The following is a 21,376-nucleotide window of genomic DNA, read 5'->3' on the forward strand; positions in this document are numbered from 1 at the left end:
TGTACTATTTATTAAGACAACAGGGCACAAGTTACAACATGTAAAACAATAAAGTAAATTTCAAAAGTACTATGAGCTAATGGACTGATGGTTCATTATTTCTGTCAGCAGAAAGATTTATATGCTGAAATCTGACAAAACTTTGCTGCAAAATGAGACAGAAGTGAGTGGACAAAAACTTGCAAGACAATAGATTATTCCGAAAGAGTTAAATGGTTTCTATACCACTGATGCTGCTTTTCACTAAATATAAAAGGGGTCATGAAATGCATGTGTCTGGAGGTTTGTTTATGAAGCAATGTTTTTTTCCAAAAGTTTGTAAAATTTTCTATCTTCAATGTAAAAAAAAAAGTCATTAAAATATACAGCAAAACACCGTCAAATTCCAACGGTAATGGAGCGTAAAACCAAAAACTTCCTTTTACTGTATTAAATAGATTGAATAACTTATTAATTGTGAGACTGGATAAAACTTTGTTTTTTACTGTAATAAAATGTTGAAATTATAAATATTTTATGTGAAAACAAATAAATATGCATACATTTTACAATTAAATATTGTAATGTTGAAAATGTCTGAAAACCTTAGATTTTACGGTATTATTTGAGTAAAACTACATCTTTTGGGGTTGTGCACATTGGAATTCACAGTATAAATCTGTAGATTTTTAAGCAAACAAAAACTTTTATTTTTACAGAAGCAAGATGTTAAAAAATAGGGTCCACCGTAATAATAAAACCAGTAAATACCATTTTAAAAAAGCAAATATCAGCAGTTAAAGACAATAAAATTGATAGTATTTTTTATTTTAAAATTCAGATACTTATATACAGATTAAAAGTTAGGCCTGCAGTGCACTGTTAAAAAAAAAAAAACTGTCAAATTTACGGTAAAATACCAGCAGCTGGTAAGTTAATGCAACTTTTTTTGTTGTTGTTGTTGTTTTAACAGTGTATATATTATTATATTATAACTTTTTTTACTGCAAATATCCGTAAAAAGCTATGGAAAGTTGCATTTTTTTTACATAAAATTACTGTATAATTGACAAATATATTAGTTTTTTTCTACCATGATTTTGGTAAAAAAAAAATAGGTTGTCTACTGTAAAATTTAGGGTTACAAAACCAGTATACCGTATTGTCTTTTACAGATTCAACATTATTTTCACGGTATATTCCTGGCAACCACAGCTGCCAGTATTTTACCGTAAATTTGACTGTTTTTTTTTTTAACAGTGTTCATTTTAACTTTGCCAAAAACATGATTTCAGAAACCTAAGTAGATGTCTGTGATTTATAATATCAACAGTAACAGACTAAATCTGCATTCAGTGAATTTACTTGACTACACTTTCTTCACTTTATATACTTATATTCCATTTAAAAATGAAAGCACAGTAAACTACACTAAAATGACTTTAAATTGAGATTGTGATTTTTTTCTCACATTAAGAATGTGAAAATAGTCCATTGACATTTTTAAATTAATTCTATATTTATAATTCACAAAATCAGATCTACATTTATAAAATAGTTTGACTGAGTGATGATTGTGTAAAATTGGGTTGAATCTAGTATCTTCAAATCCTGGCTAGGAATTGGTTTATAAATATATTTAAATATATTTTTCATGCTTCTGCTGGTGTATTAGTATGCAATATGACATTTAGTTATGATGCATTTAACTCACATAAACTTAACATATTTCTGATTCATTGTCTTTTCTCTTTCTGTCTTCAGTCTGTGTGGATGCAGAATTATAGAGAAACAGTGTCTCATCCTGACTTCAGCTCTGTGTTTAAATATTTCACATCTGAGAGAACTGAACCTCAGTGAGAATAAAATAGAAAACACAGGAGTGAATCACTTATGTGACGTACTGAAGGATTCACGCTGTAAACTGGAGAAATTGAGGTCAGGAACATGCTCAGAAAGGGTTAAAATAATTTCAACATTGCAATTTAATTATAACAGTTTTACTCAATATCTCACAAAGAGTCTGAGTTTATGTTATATTTGTGGAAAATAATTTCTGTTGTATTTTATTAACTGATAAAATCAGGGTTTGTTATAAATACAAAACACGTGGTGGGTGATAATTTCATTACTGTTTATTTTTAATTATACAGTGTGGCACAAAGGGAACATCACTAACAGTCATGAATAAATGTGTAACTACAAGACACTTGAAAAAATGGCCAACAGTGGGCTAACAGTATCAGCATCAGTATCAAATGATGTTTGTGAAAAGAGTAACTTTAATTATATGATAACAGAAATAATAACAGAAAATAACTTTAACAAGTTGCTGAAGAGTGAACATGTTCCTGCAGAATCGTCTTTCTCTGACACTTCGACTGTGCTTTTATTTTGATCAGTTATGTATAGTTTGTTACTTTTATATATATATATATATATATATATATATATATATATATATATATATATATATATATATATATATATATATATATATATATATATATATATATATATATATATATATATATATATATATATAATTTGTATAAATTATATGAACCATAAAATCCTGATTCATATTTTATCCTGACGATAAAATCCTGATTTAACACATTAACATTTTTATATATATATATATATATAGTTTGTCTAAAGGTAAAAAAAAATCAAATTAAAAACAGATTAAATAATCTGACTGTTATTTAATGTTTTTTTTTTTTTTTTTTTTTTTTTTAATATAACAAAAAAGAAGTTTGATAATAAAAATACTTTTAAAAATACAATAAAATAGTACACAAAAAAATAAGTGATCCTAAATCCAAATTTTTATTATTTTATATTTTTAATTTAGTCTTTTTTTCCCCTCAGATGTCTTTTCTGCAATTTTTGCTACAGATAAAAAAAAAAAAAAGTTAAAATAAATACTAAGTCTTTAAGTATTTAGTGCTGTTTGATAAACAGCATTAGGAAATGGTGAGAGGGAGAAACACCGGGTCCAGAATCATGACTGCTGCCTGAAATAAAACAAACTCTGGTGGGACAAATGAGACTATGGTGGGCAACCATAGTTTAAATAATTAATGGGAAACATTGGGAATTTCTCTGCCACTGGAAATCCATTAGGTGAAACTCATCATCACAATGTTTCCTATTGAGAAGACTGTGATTTTGCCCTCAAAATTATGCTAAGAAATGGCGAAAGTGTTTGTGCATTCTGGGTGAAAGTAAAAATAATTTTCTTCCTCTGTCTGTCTGTCTTTATATTTCTAGTCTAAATGACTGTGGCATTACAGATGTTGCTTGTTTGGCTCAGTCTTTGTCTGAAACAAAAGCACTGCAGTTTTTAAAAGAGCTTGATCTGAGTAACAATAAAATGGGAGACTCAGAGCAGAAGCTCATTAACATGCTACGAGACTCAAACTGTGAACTGAGGTGAGTAAACATTCATTTGTCACAGTCATGCTAACACCAACATACAATCATCATGTAATTTCTTTTAAATGTATTATATTTAAAACAAACAAATATTTTATGGTCTACTTTGTACTAATTGAAATTAGTTACTAATTTTACTAGTGGTGTGTAAGGTGGTGATGATGATTATAGGGGCCCACGACTGACGGGGGGTGGGGGCCTGGCGATCTCAACTGTCTGGCTGAACGAGACGAGGCCAACCTAAAAAAGACAGTTGACAGGCCACTGCTGCATGTTGTCAGGAAAGCTTATCATGTGTTTTTAAGCCTTACCACTTGCCAATTTAAACATTCAAAAGAGTTTAAAGCATTCAAACACAAGACGCGGATAAGCTCAACTGAGCAGCTGGTGTGCTGTGTTCACAAGCAGAGAGCCGTGTCTCACAGACAGCAACATTGAACCAAGTTCTCCTCGAAGCTCCTCCTGCACCTGAATGAACAAATACAAATCACAGTTGTGTAAACAAACAGAAAAGGAAGTGAAAGAGCCCTATTCAGCACCCGCGGTGTTCTGGTGTTCAGGGCTCACTCAGAGAGAGGCGTAATGGTGGATGCTATTTTGCATTTTTTACAGGTGAAACAGAGGAGGGAGAAGAGGCTATTAAGCTTGCAAAAGAAGTGGATTGGTAAGAATACAAGTTTATGGTATAAGATTGTAATTATCAAATGACAAACTGAAAGTCTTAAATGAAAATTAAGTTAACGTGCTACATGTAAACAGATTCAAATCAGTGATCTATAATGGAGTCATTTTAAAGATCACTGGTCCTGTGACATTTTATATTTCTTTATACCATTGTTATATTTAACATTCATGTACGTTTTATATTACATTCCTCTAACATTTCATATACATGTGTTCTGTATGTATCTGTCTCAGGAGAAACATGTCTCTGTACATAAGACAGAGCTTTGACTGATGTAAGAGTTGTGGATGAATCTGTTCTCTTACACCGCCGCAGACTGATCTTTATTAGTTATAGTTTATGTAGCATATTATGTACTTTCAGTCATATTGTCTCATGTGTTTTGTTTAGTGATTATAATCTTCTCTTGTATTGTATAGTAATGTGTTGGCATATTATAACTATACAAATAAAAAACGTGAGCATTTTATTTTGTTTGAAGAGTTTATTAGTTCGATAGCCATCTATGGAGATACACAGGGCTCGAATTGAGGGGGGATGTGGGCAACTTTTTGTCAAAAATCACAATAAGCATCCCCTGGTTAAAATCACCATCCCCGTTACCATCCACTTTAGATTAATAAAGTGTATTATGTAAAACATAGCATGCAAATGAAATGTTACAATTCTCTACTTATTCACAAACTAAACTGCAGCGTTTGGCAATCAGAACTCGGTACTGTAACAAGCTGCTCCCATGTAATAGCAAGTTTACGTCATTTTACACACAAAATGGTTGAGAAGATAACAAAAAGCTTTTTTTTCCCCTCGATTATAGTTTAAAGACATTACTGACATTGTTATTGTGCTGTATGTGTGACTGTGAGGGATTGAGACGATAGGAGGGCTGACATTATCGAGTCACCAACTTTGCAAAAACCAAACAAAAACACGTCTTGAGACTCCAGAAGCGTGCACTCTGTGATGAAGCCTATTAGAATTCAGTTAGAAATGCCCTTATAATTCAAGCAATTAAGGAAAAAAACATAGACTTCGTGTCAGTGACGTCACCCGTAGTTTTCTGAGGAACATTTTAAAGCTCAAAGTGGGCGAAGCGGGTCGTCACCATCTTGTCAGCTCAAAGTGTCCCTCCCAGATAATTGAAAATGGGTAAAAAGGCGAGCTGGTTGCTGAAGCCACACCCACCTAGCTTGATGGCAGTGTCAGCAGCGACAATCCACCTGCCACTCAAATGGCCACGCCCTTAATTATGCAAAACGTTTAGGCTTAATATAATTATACTGATGGGGTATAAGAAAAAAATCACCCCCCTCACAGTTTTCATGAAGGGCAATATTATCTAAACCAAAATCATTATTTTTTTTTTAACCAGGCTGTGAATGTTTTTTACTGCTGTAAAGTTGGGCATTTTAATATGGGGAGTCTATGGGATTGACTTCCTCTTGGAGCCAGCCTCTAGTGGCCAGTCGATGAATAGAACAGTTTTAGACACTTCCTTGATGGCTTCAAGAGAGAGAGGAGGAGGTGGCCGTTTGATAGCAACACAGTGTTTTGTTCCTTGAAAGAATGAGTGAGCCAGTGATTCAGCAGTCCCTTCCGATGGATTCACTGCAAATGTGCACACTATCCATGCTAAATTCTATGTGATATTAGTAATTTTCAATACTATTTAGGGCAGATGGGGTGGATAGAATGCACATTGGGATGCACTTGTTTAGTTTTTAATTGAATCAGCTGTTTTGAACGAATCGTTTGATTTGAATCATTCAATAAATAATTTATTAAAACATGGACTTGCTGCTTCCTATTGGTGGTTTTATTACCATCATTATGTATTCATGACAGGCCTAAACCAGACAAGGTGCCAGCACTAGCAGCACAAAAACACAGTTAGCAAAATATCGACCAGAATTCCTCCATTTCCGGCACCAGAAGGAAAAAAGCTTATTAATAATAGTTAATTCAATAAGGCTCATATTTAACTAAATAAAAATCTTTTTAAAAATTACAAAAAAAAAAATGTAATCATAATGTAAAATTAGCTACAGGAACACCCAACCCCCCACCCCGCTGAAAAAGAAATTGACCACACCATCCTCCTGAAATATTTTGATAATTCGACCACTGGAGATACTGTTGTAGATCAGATGCCAATATTTTTCTGCTGAAAAAGTCACATTTGCACTTCCTCAAGCTCACTGATAGAGGAAAACACATCATCACACTTGTGAAGTGTGAAGTACAAGTAACAGGTCCGTGTACATTTTGATAGGTTTTTTTTCCATTTAAAATGAAAAAAGCAGAAAGAGGAAAACCAAGGTTTTTTTTTTTTTTTTTTTTTGGTTTCACGGGTATAAAACGGATAAACCATTCAGAATTTGTTTTCCCCTTGTGGGCGGTCATGACACGCCGTTTTCCACCTTAATAATATTTATTGCATAAATATGCAGCACCCAGGCTGTTTTAATTAGCTGTGCTGTTAATGGTGAAGCTGCGCTACCCATAGAGGAGCAGATGAGGAGCACTGATAAAAAAATACAAATGTAAAAGTATAGCCTGTGGTAAATTTGATTAATTATTTAGTCACCGAAGTCTTCCGTACAACGGTCCAGTCTAAAGTAAGAAAAATAAACTTATGAAGTTATACTTCTAAAGCTACAGTTATATCACTAAGAAAAAAATAACACTGTAGCTGGTAATCCCTTGCATAAGCAAACATGCATGATTGAATGACCGCATTTGCCAAAATTTGCGTTGAGAAAAGAAATCTGGACACTCAAGAAATGTTGAGTGTTGTGGAACAATACTTATAGGACAAATGGAAAAGTGAAAGAACGTTCACTTTTGATGCACTTTAAACAACTCTTTCATGTCTCTGAATATACTTCAGACAGATCCCAACTTTTGGAACAAGTAGATTGTTTATTTATTGGCATCCTGGATTGTGTGAGAGAATCATTAAAAAATAAACATTTGCTGAGAGATGAAGCAATACTGGATCTGCAGCTGCATCACAAATGCTTTGTCTCCAAATGAATGTTTTTATATATATCATGTTGTCAAAACACTTATTCAAAGGGGCAATAGGCTGACAGTTCGCAAAGAGCTTTATTGACAGCTGACCAATCAGAACGGGCTGCTGCCTCCGCTCTCCGCCTTCTTGGCTGACAGCTACAGCAGTCTCCATATAAATCAATGATAAAACTGGTAAAAAAAGATAGACTGAATTGAAACCTTTTTCAATATAACTAAATATAAATATATGTTCAGGGTTAAGCTGTGATGTTGTTGTCTGTCACAGTAAAAGTGACAAAAGTGAAAGTGACGTGACATTCAGCCAAGTATGGTGACCCATACTCAGAATTTGTGCTCTGCATTTAACCCATCCGAAGTGCACACACACAGAGCAGTGAACACACACACACACACACACACACACACACACACTGTGAGCACACACCCGGAGCAGTGGGCAGCCATTTATGCTGCGGCGCCCGGGGAACAGTTGGGGGTTCGATGCCTTGCTCAAGGGCACCTAAGTCGTGGTATTGAAGGTGGAGAGAGAACTGTACATGCACTCCCCCCACCCACAATTCCTGCCGGCCCAGAACTTGAACTCACAACCTTTCGATTGGGAGTCCGACTCTCTAACCATTGGGCCACGACTTCCCACAACTGTAATAAGCTAAAGAATTCCATTAAAGTACTTGTTTTGTGTATCAGAAAATCTACTACTGGAAACCAACAATACATATTTTTTTCTTCCTATTAGATTGTGTTTTATTAACATCTACACCTACCCCAACTCTACACCTACCCTTACAGTAATGCAACTCCATTAAATATTGTTGTTCAGCTTGAGAAAAAAAGATTTCAAAATCGATGTGCAAATGCGCATTAAGCCCTGGTAGGAAAATATGATGGGTATGGATAAAATGTCAGGACATATGCAGGCCTTGCAGTGCTTAAATTATACCGAGTTTTAAATAATAAAATTATGTTAAAATGTGCATGCTCTTGTCATTGTTTGGACAAAATCCCATGAACTTTGCCACGATTGGGAGCTGTTTAAAATGCAGAGAATTTGTAATTTGTAATTCGACTTACATGTAAAAATATTCCAATTCTGTATTGCGTGTTGAAGCAATAAGTCAGTAGGTCAACAGGTGAATGCTGTCTGATGGCAAATCTAGCCACAAAATTCAAAAGCTTAACGTATATGAGCAAGACGAGTCAATATTTGTAGTGCTGACAATTTGCAGATTTATCTCTTTATTATTATTATTATTATTATTAATAATATTGTTATGTTGCATACCTCAGTAATTGCTTTATCAACCTCTGACTCTGGTTGAAATTTCTGTACATGCGCTCTCTTTAACCCCCGTTCTGCACAAAAGCGTTGTACGTTCACTTTTGATGTGCCTCTTGAAATGCCACATTCAAAAAGCAGAAAATCTGACACTTACTCATCTGAATCCTTTATTTATCATGCTTCTTATGATATCTAATTTGGACTCCATGCCACAACAGAAAACAAAGGTCTCTATGAATACACATTGGCTGTGTTATTAAATTGTAAATGTGTTTTGTCAATATGTAATATGTGTTGGTATAAAATCTTCAAATAAAACAGTCACATTCCAAGGGCTGTTTATGTATTCTAGGTTCTTCAAAGTAGCCACCTTTTGCTTTGATTACTGCTTTGCACACTCTTGGCATTCTCTTGATGAGCTTCAAGTCACCTGAAATGATCTTCCAACAGTCTTGAAGGAGTTCCCCGAGAGATGCTTAGCACTTGTTGGCCCTTTTGCCTTCAGTCTGCGGTCAAGCTCACCCTTAAACCATCTCGATTGGATTCAGGTCTGGTGACTGTGGAGGTCAAGTCATCTGGCGCAGCACCCCATCACTCTCCTTCTTGCTCAAATAGCCCTTGATGCCTTCAGTGTGACTCTACAATTTTCATAGTCATGAAAATAAAGAGAACTCTTTGAATGAGAAGGTGTGTCCAAATTGAAGGTGTGATCCTTTGCCGGTCCCGTTCCCCTGTCTCTCACTACCAGTGCTTTTCTGTCTGCTCTATACCGTCCTCTATGGATAAAGGCATAAAAAACCCATTCAAATGAATCTGTTTATAATTATTGTCTAGAATGTCTTAATAATTATTTGTTTTAATAGCCTATATTTATTTACTCAACCTTGTTACACCGACTCGTAAATAATGTTTAAGCAAAATGTTTTGGCTATATTATATTATTAAGTGTGTTGATGTGTTTTTTTTTTTTTTTTTTTTTTTTGTATTATATAATTACACCAGGTCACCAAATAATGACTGTTGTAATCTTGGCCTAACCAAAGTCCCTAGTCTTTGGCCTAACACATCCTTCTGACTCTGATAGTAGCTTTATTGAAAAGCCTTTAACAATCGCTAAACAGTTAACATGAAACATGTAGCCTATTGTACTGGTGAGGAAATTTTCCCACATACAGGTGCATTTTAATAAATGAGAAATGTTCATTTATTTCAGTAATTCGACTCAAATTGTGAAACGTATGTATTAAATAAATTCAATGCACAAAGACTGAAGTAATTTAAGTCTTTGGTTATTTTAATTGTGATGATGTTGGCTCACATTTAACAAAATACACCGATTCTTGATCTCAACAAATTATAATACTTCTTGAGACCAATAAAAAAATTAAAAAAAAACTAGCAAAAAAGAAAAACAACAACATTTTTTGTAATTTTTTGGTCATCTGGAAAGTACAGTATGTTCATTTACTGTACATGTACTCAATACTTGGTAGGGGCTCCTTTTGCTTTAATTACTGCCTCTATTCGGCATAGCATGGAGGTGATCAGTTTGTGGCACTGATGAGGTGGTATGGAAGCCCAGGTTTCTTTGACAGTGACCTTCAGCTCATCTGCATTGTTTGGTCTCTTGTTTCTCATTATCCTCTTGACAATACCCCATAGATTCAGTCAAGCACACCAATACCATAACAACTTTTGGTGCTTTTGGCAGTGTGGGCAGGTGCCAAATCCTGCTGGAAAATGAAATCAGCATCTTCAAAAAGCTGGTCAGCAGAAGGAAGCATGAAGTGCTCCAAAATTTCTTGGTAAATGGGTGATTTGACTTTCGTTTCAAAAAAACACAATGGACCAACACCAGCAGATGACATTGCACCCCAAATCATCACAGACTGTGGAAACTTAATACTGGACTTCAAGCAACTTTGGCTATGAGCTTCTCCACACTTCCTCCAGACACTAGGACCTTGGTTTCCAAATAAAATACAAAAACTTGCTCTCATCTGAAAAGAGGACTTTGGAACACTGGGCAACAGTCCAGTTCTTTTTCTCCTTTTCCCAGGTAAGATGCCTCTGACACTGTCTGTGGTTCAACAAGTTCCTTGACACGTCTGGCCTGGCCTAATAAACGTTTTTTATTAGATGCCTTTGGATTGCCACATAACTCTGGAAGTTGGTCTGTTTGAGGCCTAGACCTACTTGGAAGTTGGTCTGTTTGAGGCCTAGACCTACCTGGAAGTTGGTCTGTTTGAGGCCTAGACCTACCTGGAATACATCTGATGCTGCACAGCTCCTAAGAACGACATAACATTTTGCAGATCTTCTCGGATTGCCACAGAACTGTGGAAGTTTGGTCTGTTTAAAGTACTGCTACAAGTTGAAGGTAGAGGAACACTTTTCCAACTCTGACCCACGACGCATGTGGCAGGGCATCCAGATCATCAGTGACTACAAGTCAAGCAACTCCACACCAACAGTCACGGACGTCTCCTTCCCGAGCTAAATGACTTTTATGCTCGCTTCAACAGCGACTGCAAAGAGACGGCCACCAAAATCTCAGCCTCTTCAGACCACCAACCTCTCAAACTCACCTCCACAGATGTCCACACTGCACTGCGCCGGATCAACGCACACAAGGCTGCTGGCCCTGATGGCATTCCTGGACGTGTGCTTAGAGTTTGTGCAGAGCAGCATGCAGGGGTCTTCACAGACATTTTCAACCTGTCCCTCATCCAAGCAACTGTGCCCACATGTTTTAAGTCCACATCCATTGTGCCAGTACCAAAACACTCCTCCCCAACGTGCCTCAATGACTATCGCCCCGTAGCACTCACACCCATCATTATGAAGTGCTTCAAGCGACTGGCCTAGCACATCTCAAAGACTGCCTCCCACCCACACTGGACCCACACCAATTTGCCTACCGCAGAAATAGGAGCACAGAGGATGCAGTATGCACAGTGCTGCACTCTGCACTCACACACCTTGACCATAACAACACGTATGTTAGGATGTTGTTTGTTGACTTCAGTTCAGCATTTAACACCGTCATTCCCTCCAAGCTGACCACAAAACTTGGAGACCTGGACATTAACACCTCCCTCTGCAACTGGATTATGGACTTTCTGACCAACAGGCCTCAGCATGTTCGGTCAGGCCACAACCACTCCACCACCATCACACTTAACACTGGCGTACCACAGGGCTGTGTGCTGAGCCCATTCCTCTACTCCCTTTACACCCACGACTGCAAGCCTGTGCATGGATCCAACTCCATCATTAAGTTTTCAGATGACACCACGGTGATTGGCCTCATCAGTGACAACGATGAGACTGCCTACAGGGAAGAGATACAGCACCTGGCCACATGGTGCGCTGACAATAACCTGCTCCTTAACACCAATAAGACCAAGGAGCTCATTGTGGACTTCAGGAAGAAGAAAGGAAGCACGCATGACCCCATCCACATTAATGGGATGGTTGTTGAACGTGTCTCCAGCTTCAAGTTCCTGGGAACCACCATCTCGGAGGAACTGTCCTGGGCCACAAACACCTCCAGCCTGGTCAAAAAGGCTCACCAGCGCCTTTTCTTCCTCAGGACACTGAAGAAGAACCAGCTGTCTTCAACCATCCTGGTGAACTTTTACCGGTGTGCGATTGAGAGCATCCTGACCAGTTGCATCACAGTCTGGTATGGGAACTGCTCAGTGGCTGACCGCAAGGCACTGCAGAGGGTGGTGAAAACTGCCCAACGAATCACAGGGACACCACTTCCTGCTCTTGAGGACATCCAGAGGAAACGCTGTCTACGTCGAGCTCGCAGCATTCTCAAGGACTCCTCTCACCCTGACCACGAACTGTTTAACCTCCTCCCCTCTGGAAGGTGTTTCAGGAGCCTCTGGACAAGGACCACAAGATTCAGGAACAGCTTTTTCCCTAAAGCTGTCTCCTTGCTGAACTCTGCCCTCTGACACCCCTCAACACCCCCCACACCACACATAGACTCCTCCCCCTCTTCAACACTCTGATTTATTTATTTACTCACAACAAGCAAAAAGTAACTTGTTTTTACTTGCACTACTGCCTGTTCATCCAGGAACACTGTATAATCCATTTGCACATTGAAATATTTTTTTTTTCTATGCACTTTACTGTCCATTGCAATACTGTAAATTATGTTCATAGTTCTGCCTATAGTGTACATACACTTTTACATAGCCCATCTATATAGTATGTTCATAGTACACCTATCTGTATATTGTGCTTATAGTATTTAATATCTGTAAATTATGTCCATAATACTTACCTGTATAGTTATTGTACATATTATAGACCTTTATTCTGTACTTACTGCTTATTGCACTTCTGGTTAGATGCTAACTGCTTTTCGTTGCCTTGTACCTACATGTGCAGTGACAATAAAGTTGAATCTAATCTAATCTAATCTAATCTAAAGCCTAGACCTGCCTGGAAGTTGGTCTGTTTGAGGCCTAGACCTACCTGGAGTCCATCTGCTGCTGTACAGCTCCTGGGAAGGACATAACATTTTTCATATGTTCTAGGTGGGGGCTTGCTCCTGCTGCTGGATTTTGGATTTTAAGGACTAGAAGCCCATTGACTGTTAAACCAGTGGATCCTGGGTGAGGTGGGGCAACTGCTCTTCTCCTAGTCTGCGGATCTGCACACAGCCACTGTTTCAATCTGAGATTCTATCCTGCTACCTCGTCTGTCTGCAAAAAAAAAAAAAAAAAAATTAAAAAACAATAAAACAGCAGATAAGTTGATATCATGTATTTCTTTATAATTCTGATGCTTATTCATTGTAACCCGGGTTTAAATGTACCAACTAGGCACAACGCGGAGAGTGAATCCTCATTGTGCCTGTTACAATCCAGGCAACTCTTAATTTTTCAGACGAGAATTTTTGAGTCACATCATCAGATAATCAGTCTATTTCATCAAAGTAAGATTTACTATTCTGAAGGGCAAGTCAAAGAAGTCTTGTATCTTCAGAATCTAATGCTTTTATATGATTGTTTTATTGTCAAAGAGGATTCTTTTTCACAGTTTGCAGGTAACAGTGGTTCTGATAATTCATCTCCTGTTAAATCAAAACTGCGATGTATAGTGATGCTTTTATTGTTGTTATCTGGCAATGTTCAGACAAATCCTGGGACTACTACCTCTGTGCAATATCTACCCACACCCTCAGATTTCAAAAGTCGATCAGGCCTTGGTTTCATACATTTTAATGTTAGAAGTCTGGTCCCTAAAATGGATATGATCAAGATCTGGGCAAATACGTCAAACACTGATGTAATGGTTCTCTCAGAAACTTGGCTTAAGAAATCTGTAACTGATGATTTAATTTTTATTGATGGTTATAAAGTCTATAGAACTGATCGGTTGGGTAAAGGAGGTGGGCTTGCCATACATGTCAAATCCAAGCTCATTAGCTCTGTAACTCTGTCAATTACTAAAGCTAAACAGTTTGAGGTCTTGGTCATCAAAGTAGGCGTATCAAAGGATTCTCACATCACTGTTGTTGGTTGCTATAGACCCCCGTCTGCCGCAAAGGTTGCTTTTAAATCTATTTCAGATATTTTACATGAGTTAAATGATTCTGAATTCATCCTTATGGGTGATCTAAATTGGGACTGGCTTTCAGTGAAGTCAGATTGTTTTAAAGAACTCTGTGACTCATTAAACCTAGTGCAACTCATTGATGCTCCAGCAAGGCCAAATCCTAAAGCACAACATAAATCTACTTTGCTTGATTTGATTATAACAAATACATCTCACAAATATACCTCAACTGCCATATTTTGCAATGATGTTAGCGATCATTGTGCAATTGCTTGTGTCAGGAATACAAAAATTCCCATTTTTAAAAGATATTTTAAAGGTTTTCAAGAGCAGACTTTCCTGCGTGATTTATATAATAGTGATCTTAACAGAATAACTCTGATTCCGGATGTTGAATTGGCATGGGAATATTTTCACTCAATGTTTTTGTCTATCTCAAATAAACATGTTCCCATTAAAAAGTTTAGGATCAGTGGTAGGGAAAATCCCTGGTTCTCAGACAGTCTGTCAGAGCGAATTCATTTAAGAAATAAATCATAGGCCCAAGCTAGATTTTCAAACTCCCTTGCTGATTGGACTACGTTTAGAACCCAAAGGAACAAGTGTACCTTGATGATAAGAAATTCCAAATCAGAGTTTTATATGAAGACGGTTACAGAGAATCTAAATAACCCCTCCAAAATCTGGAAAGTAATTAAATCTACGTCAGGTACACATGTTGCTTCAAGCCTCCCTGAACACATGATGGTAGGCTCAGATGAAATAAAGGATAAAGCTGTTATGATCAGTCAGTTAAACAAACATTTTATCTGTGCTTGGTCTGCATTTTACAGCTAGTCACATTGTACTGCTATTATTTTGAACAATACTGTAAATGCACCTGTCCCATGTTCTGCCACCACTGCAACTGATAGAAATCTGGATTTGTTTGATTTTAAAAGTTTGTAAAGCTCTGAGGCATTGACCACAAAAAATCTGCAGGTCCTGACAATCTGAATCCTTATCTTTTAAAGGTGGCGGCAGATGTTATTGCTGAGTCTATTACTCAAATTGACTCTTATGTCCAATTCAATACCCCAAATCTGGGAAGCTGCTTATGTTCTCCCCTCAAAGTTAAACAATTACCGTCCAATCTCCAAACTCTCGATCCTGGCTAAGATCCTTGAATCCCAAGTAAATTTACAGGTAAAACAGTTCTTATTTGATAATAATATTTTAAACAATTTTCAATCTGGTTTTAGAACTGGTCACAGTACCATTACTGCTGCTATGGTGGTGGTAAATGATCTTATTTGTGCCTTGGACAGAAAACAACACTGCGCTGCTTTATTTGTAGATCTATCCAAGGCGTTTGATTCTGTAGATCATGAATTGTTGCTGAATAAACTTAGGGATGTGGGTTTCTGTCCTAATGCTGTTAAATGGTTTAGAAACTATTTGTAGATCGAACTCAGTGTGTCCATGCAGAGGGCCACAAATCTGTGTTTCTTGTGATATCTAAAGGGGTCCCCCAGGGGTCTATTTTGGGACATATTCTTTTCTCTAATTTTATAAATGATTTAGGTAAGGACGTTCAAGCAAAAGTAAACTTTTATGCAGATGACACTGTCATTTATAAAAATGCTCCTTCCATAACACAGGCTGTGGAAAAGCTTCAGACTGCATTTCAGTCATTACAAACTGCTCTGCTCAATTTAAAATTGGTTTTAAATCCTCAGAAAACAAAGTTCATGGTCTTTTCAAAAACCCCCCTACAGTTTCTTGATGATCTTAGCATTTTTACACCCGATGGTAAATCCATTGAAAGGGTACCCACGTTCAAGTACTTGGGTATATGGATAGACGACAAACTTTTATTTAATGTACATATTGCTAATATAGTTAAGAAGCTTAAAATATAGATTGCCTTTTATTTTTGGAAATAAATCTAGCTTTACTTTTAATGCCAAAAAAAAAAAAAAACCTTGTGGAAGCTACTTTTCTGTCTGTGATTGATTACGGTGACATATTATATATGCACGCAGCTTCCTCCATCTTACGGCGCCTTGATTCAGTGTATCATGCATCTCTGCGCTTTATTAAAAATGCAAAATTCCTGATTCACCATTGCAATCTTTATGATCTGGTGGGTTGGACAGCACTGACCACCCGCAGAAAACAGCATTAGTATATATTTTTTATATATAAAGCCATGCTAGGTAAACTTCCAGCTTACCTCTGTACCCTTCTCTGTCTCAATTCTGCTAGTTATCAGCTACGCTCCTCCAAGTGGTTGCTTTTTAATGTACTTAGGGTTTGGACAGATTTGGGGAAAACTGCATTTTCATACTATGCACCATGGGCATGGAATAATTTGCAAAAAGATCTTAAACTAGAAACGTGTATATCAATTAATGCATTTAAGACCATCATAAAAAATGTGATGAATGAGACATGTAGTTGTTTTTCTTGAGAGGTCTTTGGATTTGAATGATTTTTGAATGATTGGATGTGTGTATGTTTTTAGCTATGTTGTGTTACGTATGGCTGCTAACTTGTATGTAGCTTTTTACTATGTTTTTTTATGTATGACTGCTACCTTGGCCAGGTCTCTCTTGTAATATAAAGGTAAAAAAAAAAAAAAAAAAAAAAAAAAAAAAAAAAAAATATATATATATATATATATATATATATATTAGGGGTGTAACGGTTCACAAAATTCACGGTTCGGTTCGATACGATACACTGATGTCACGGTTCGGTTCGGTTCGGTTCGATACGTTTTAGATACAGCAAAATGTAAAACCATCTCAACTTTTCAGAATGCCGCAAGCGCACCGCGGGTCATGTGACAAGAACCAACCAATCAGCTTCATCCTTTCCCGTAACAACGTTGAGAGCTCAGCCAAGATGAAGGAACAGCTGATCGTAGTTGTATATGGATTGCAATTTTGAAATAAATTTAGTAGCAGAGCTACTGCAAGCGATTTTTAGAGCTGCAAATCCATTTATCCTTCGCTGAAATTTCCGCGTCTCATGGAGAGAGCACGTCATTGTTGCTTAGCAAAGACAGACGCCTCATGAGCGCTTCTGCCCGAGCGCTTTGGAAAGGAGGAGAACGACATACCGTTGTTTTTTTATCCACCACTCTCTTGCCATCACCATTATAGCTTAAAGGGAATCCAAAGTGCACCCAAACACCAGACCTGTTGGTTATTGGGGGATCTTCTCATTTCTAGTCTGTTAAACGCATTGGCTATTTTGCAACGAGCCTTCAGCGCGTACTGAGTGAGCGAGCGCCTGCTGAGTAGCCTAACATAAACATATAAGATGGTGTTTTTTCCTTCTTCGGGAGTGTCAGGGGCGTTGCCTGTTACGTTGTTTGGGTTATTGGGCTACCTTGTTGAACGCATATCATTATATTTCTATCTCTCTCTTTTTTTTTTTTTTTTCAAATATAATTAATTACTCCAACGAACCGTTCGGTATACATAATGCGTACCGCGTACCGAACCGAAAGCGTCGTACCGAACGGTTCAATACGAATACGCGTATCGTTACACCCCTAATATATATATATATATATATATATATATATATATATATATATATATATAAACTTAACTCTTTGTAAATGAGTAGTGAAATTAAAGAGAGATGCTTTAGCTTCATCCCTATTCTGATATCATCTTGTCTTTTAGTTACTTTTAGTTACTTTTATTTGCGGGAAGTTATGGCCTAGTGGTTAGAGAATCGGATTCACAATCGAAGGGTTGCATGTACAGTTGTCTCTCCACCTTCAATACCACGACTTAGGTGCCCTTGAGCAAGGCATTGAACCCCCAACTGCTCCCCGAGCGCTGCAGCATAAATGGCTGCCCACTGCTCCGGGTGTGTGTTCACAGTGTGTGTGTGTGTGTGTGTGTGTGTGTGTGTGTGTTCACAGCTCTGTGTGTGTGCACTTTGGATGGGTTAAATGCAGAGGACAAATTCTGAGTATGGGTCACCATACTTGGCTGAATGTCACGTCACTTTCACTTTCAAAGTGCTCACTGTACATATTGTGCTCATAGTAAAAAAAAAAAAAAAAGAGCGCCCCAGAATTCAAATATACTATCAAAAAAAAAAAAAAAAAAAAAAAAACATTGTGCTCATAGCACAATTTACTTAACGGCGTTAGGTAACGATGTTATTTTTTTCTGTAACGGGGTAATCTAACTAATTACTTCTCTCATCGTTACAACGCCGTTAACATTACTGGATGTTAAGCGGTGCGTTACTATGCATTGATTTAATAAACTATGTAATCCGAATGCACCCCTGGCTCACACAACGAGTGAGGAGGTGGGTTAATAATAACAAGATAAGCGATTATGATTGGCTAATGCAGAGTCATGTGTTTCATGATAGCCAATCAGAGCCAGTGTTTTTACGCCAGCGGCGCCAAACACACACACAAGCAAGTGACAGATAAACGTAGATTCGCAACAGCAGCAGAGATGGCAAGTCAGGAGCAATCCGATGAAAAGTTGCCATTTTCAAGGTGGAGATATAAGCACTACTTTAAATTCATTGTGGTCAAAGGCAAAAATGTGCATGTAATGAGTACATGAAATGTGATACACACGCATCTACAAAGCTAGTGGCCAAAACCACTTTTCTTACAAAGGTAATACTTGAAGTGCAGGATAAAACTCTTGCTGTCTGTTGACATGCAATACATATCGAAATTTATGTATGAACACCTGTCTGTTTTACTCATTTTAACTGACTTGTGAAAACTGCTCAAAAAAAAAAATAATATATATATATATATATATATATATTTGACAGAAACTTTTTTTTTTTTTACAGTAACGCAAATAGTTACTTTCCCTGGTAACGAGTTACTTTTATTATAGAGTAATTCAGTTACTAACTCAGTTACTTTTTGAACAAGTAGTGAGTAACTAATTACTTTTTTAAAGTAACGTTCCCAACAGTGATTATGTAAAGTACAATATAAGTTACAACTTAATAAGAATTCATTTAAACTTTGATGTCTTATAAAGTCTCAGCTTTCACAGCTAACAAGTGGTATTGCTAGCTATTAATCGTCTCACACTGGTGGCTAATTAAGCTGCCAACATAATGTTAAAAATGACCATAAAACAACTAAAAACAACAGTTAAGTCTTCCCTGTTAAAGATAATACCATTGTTACAAACACGCCAGGTTCCTTCTCCACTCAATCCCTACGCACGCCCTCACCGGAATACTGATCACATCCGCCCGATCCTCATCACCACCCAATCACCTCAGCACCATTAATACCACACACACACACACTCAATCGATGTCTGGTCTCATTTGGACAAGGTCTTACCTGTATGCTAACTCTTAGGACTTACTCTTTGTTCACTCCAGTGTGCGTGTGTGGGGTCACCTTCCTCCTCTGATGTCTTCACCCAGCCTGCACGGATCCATCTTCTCACTCAGTCCTACACTACCTGCTCCTCTGCTTGTGTCTGTTCAATAAACCATTCTATCTGTTACTCCTCAGCCTCCTGAGTGATCCGTAACAGAAGACCGGACCAACACCACCAGGCACAAGCATGAGCCTCATGGACCCCTTTCAAGATCTGTTTGATGCACTCCGAAAAACACTCACAGCTACACCTACATCCCCAACACCAGCGAGCACTTCCGTCAACCATACCAGCACTTCCTCACCTTCCATTCACGCCAGTCCCATGGCCTGGCCACTGCCCTGGCCACTGCCCTACTCTGGTTCGGTAGAGGAATGCAGCGTTTCCTCCTACAATGCTCGCTGGTCCTGGAGATGCAACCGCACTTGTGCCCCACTGAGAGATCTAACGTAGGCTTTGTAATTTCTCAACTGCAAGGTAAAGCACTACTGTGGGCGAATTTAATATGGACTCAAAATAACCCAGTTATCCAGTCTTATTCTAGCTTCATCGACAATTTCCGTGAAGTTTTCGGCAAACCCGTCTGGCACTCTTCCATTGGTGAGAAGCTGTATAATCTCAAACAGGGGAAAATGTCTGTCAACAATATGCCCTTCAGTTTAGGACTCTAGCGCCCTCTAGTGGATGGAACGGACAGGCTTTACTGACTACCTACCATCAGGGATTGGATCCTCGAGTGAGGTTGCATCTCGCTGCATATGAGGACACCATCAGGCTAGAACGATTCATCCAGTGGGACTGTGCCATTGATCTGCTGCCGGGTGAACCAGTTCCTAAGGGAAGGATATACCCCCTATCCATTTCTGAGGAGAAGGCCATGGAGGAGTACATCAAGGAGGCACTGGCCCAGGGTTATATTCGTCCATCTACCTCCCCTGCTGCTTTGAGTTTCTTCTTTGTGGAGAAGAAGGACAGGTTTAAGACCATGCATTGATTATCGGGCTCTCAACAATATAACAGTGAAGTTCAGTTACCCACTCCCCCTCGTCCCAGCTGCCTTGGAACATCTCCATGGTGCCACTGTGTTCACCAAGTTGGACATCTGCAGCACCTACAACCTCATCCGGATGTGAGAGGGGGGCGAGTAGAAGACCGCCTTCATAACCCCTACTGGCCACTGTGAACATTGCGTGATGCCGTATGGACTTTTTAACGCCCCCTCCATATTCCAGGACTTCATTCAAGAGGTGCTCCGGGAGTTCCTCCACAAGTTCATCCCAGTCTACATTGATGATATCCTCATCTACTCCCGGAGCCTGGCAGAACATCAACGCCACGTTACAGAGGTCCTGCAATGCCTGAGGGCATACCAACTGTATCTCAAGGACGAAAAGTGCTCTTTCCATCAGCCCTCAGTGCAGTTCCTTGGATATAACATCAACAGCAGTGGCATCCGGATGGACAAGGGGAAGGTAAACGCCGTCAGAGATTGGCCCACTCCAACTACCATCAAGGAGTTACAGCGGTTCCTTGCCTTTGCCAACTTCTATAGACGGTTTATACAAAACTTCAGTACCATCACCAGCCCTCTCACCAATATCCTCCGTAACAAACCCAAATCTCTCTCCTGGACTCCTGCCGCCACAGAGGCCTTCCACACCCTTAAGGAGGCCTTTATGACCGCCCCACTCCTGGTCCATCCCGATCCCGACCAACCCCTTTTCGTGGAAGTCGACGCCTCGACCACCGGAGTGGGAGCGGTCCTTTCTCAGCAGCAGTGAAATCCCAGTCGCCTCCAGCCATGCGCCTTCTTCTCCCAGAAACTCAACCCGGCGGAGGTCAACTATGATATCGGCAACCAGGAACTGTTGGCCATCAAACTGGCCATGGAGGAATGGAGGCATTGGTTGGAGGGAGCCAAACACTCCTTTTTGGTCCTCACAGATCATAAGAATTTAGAATATCTTCGAGTGGCTAAAAGATTAA

The 21,376-nt window shown here is 38.4% G+C and overlaps 1 protein-coding gene across 7 annotated transcripts in view; it reads right to left on the reverse strand.

Moving 5' to 3' along the window:
• LOC127986815 (hemicentin-1) overlaps positions 1–21,376 on the reverse strand; it is a 159,527-nt gene that overhangs the window by 42,870 nt on the left and 95,281 nt on the right. The gene's annotated exons all lie outside the window — the stretch shown is intronic.

This window comes from Carassius gibelio, chromosome B22 (genome assembly GCF_023724105.1).
Source record: "Carassius gibelio isolate Cgi1373 ecotype wild population from Czech Republic chromosome B22, carGib1.2-hapl.c, whole genome shotgun sequence".
Taxonomy (NCBI): Eukaryota; Metazoa; Chordata; class Actinopteri; order Cypriniformes; family Cyprinidae; genus Carassius; species Carassius gibelio.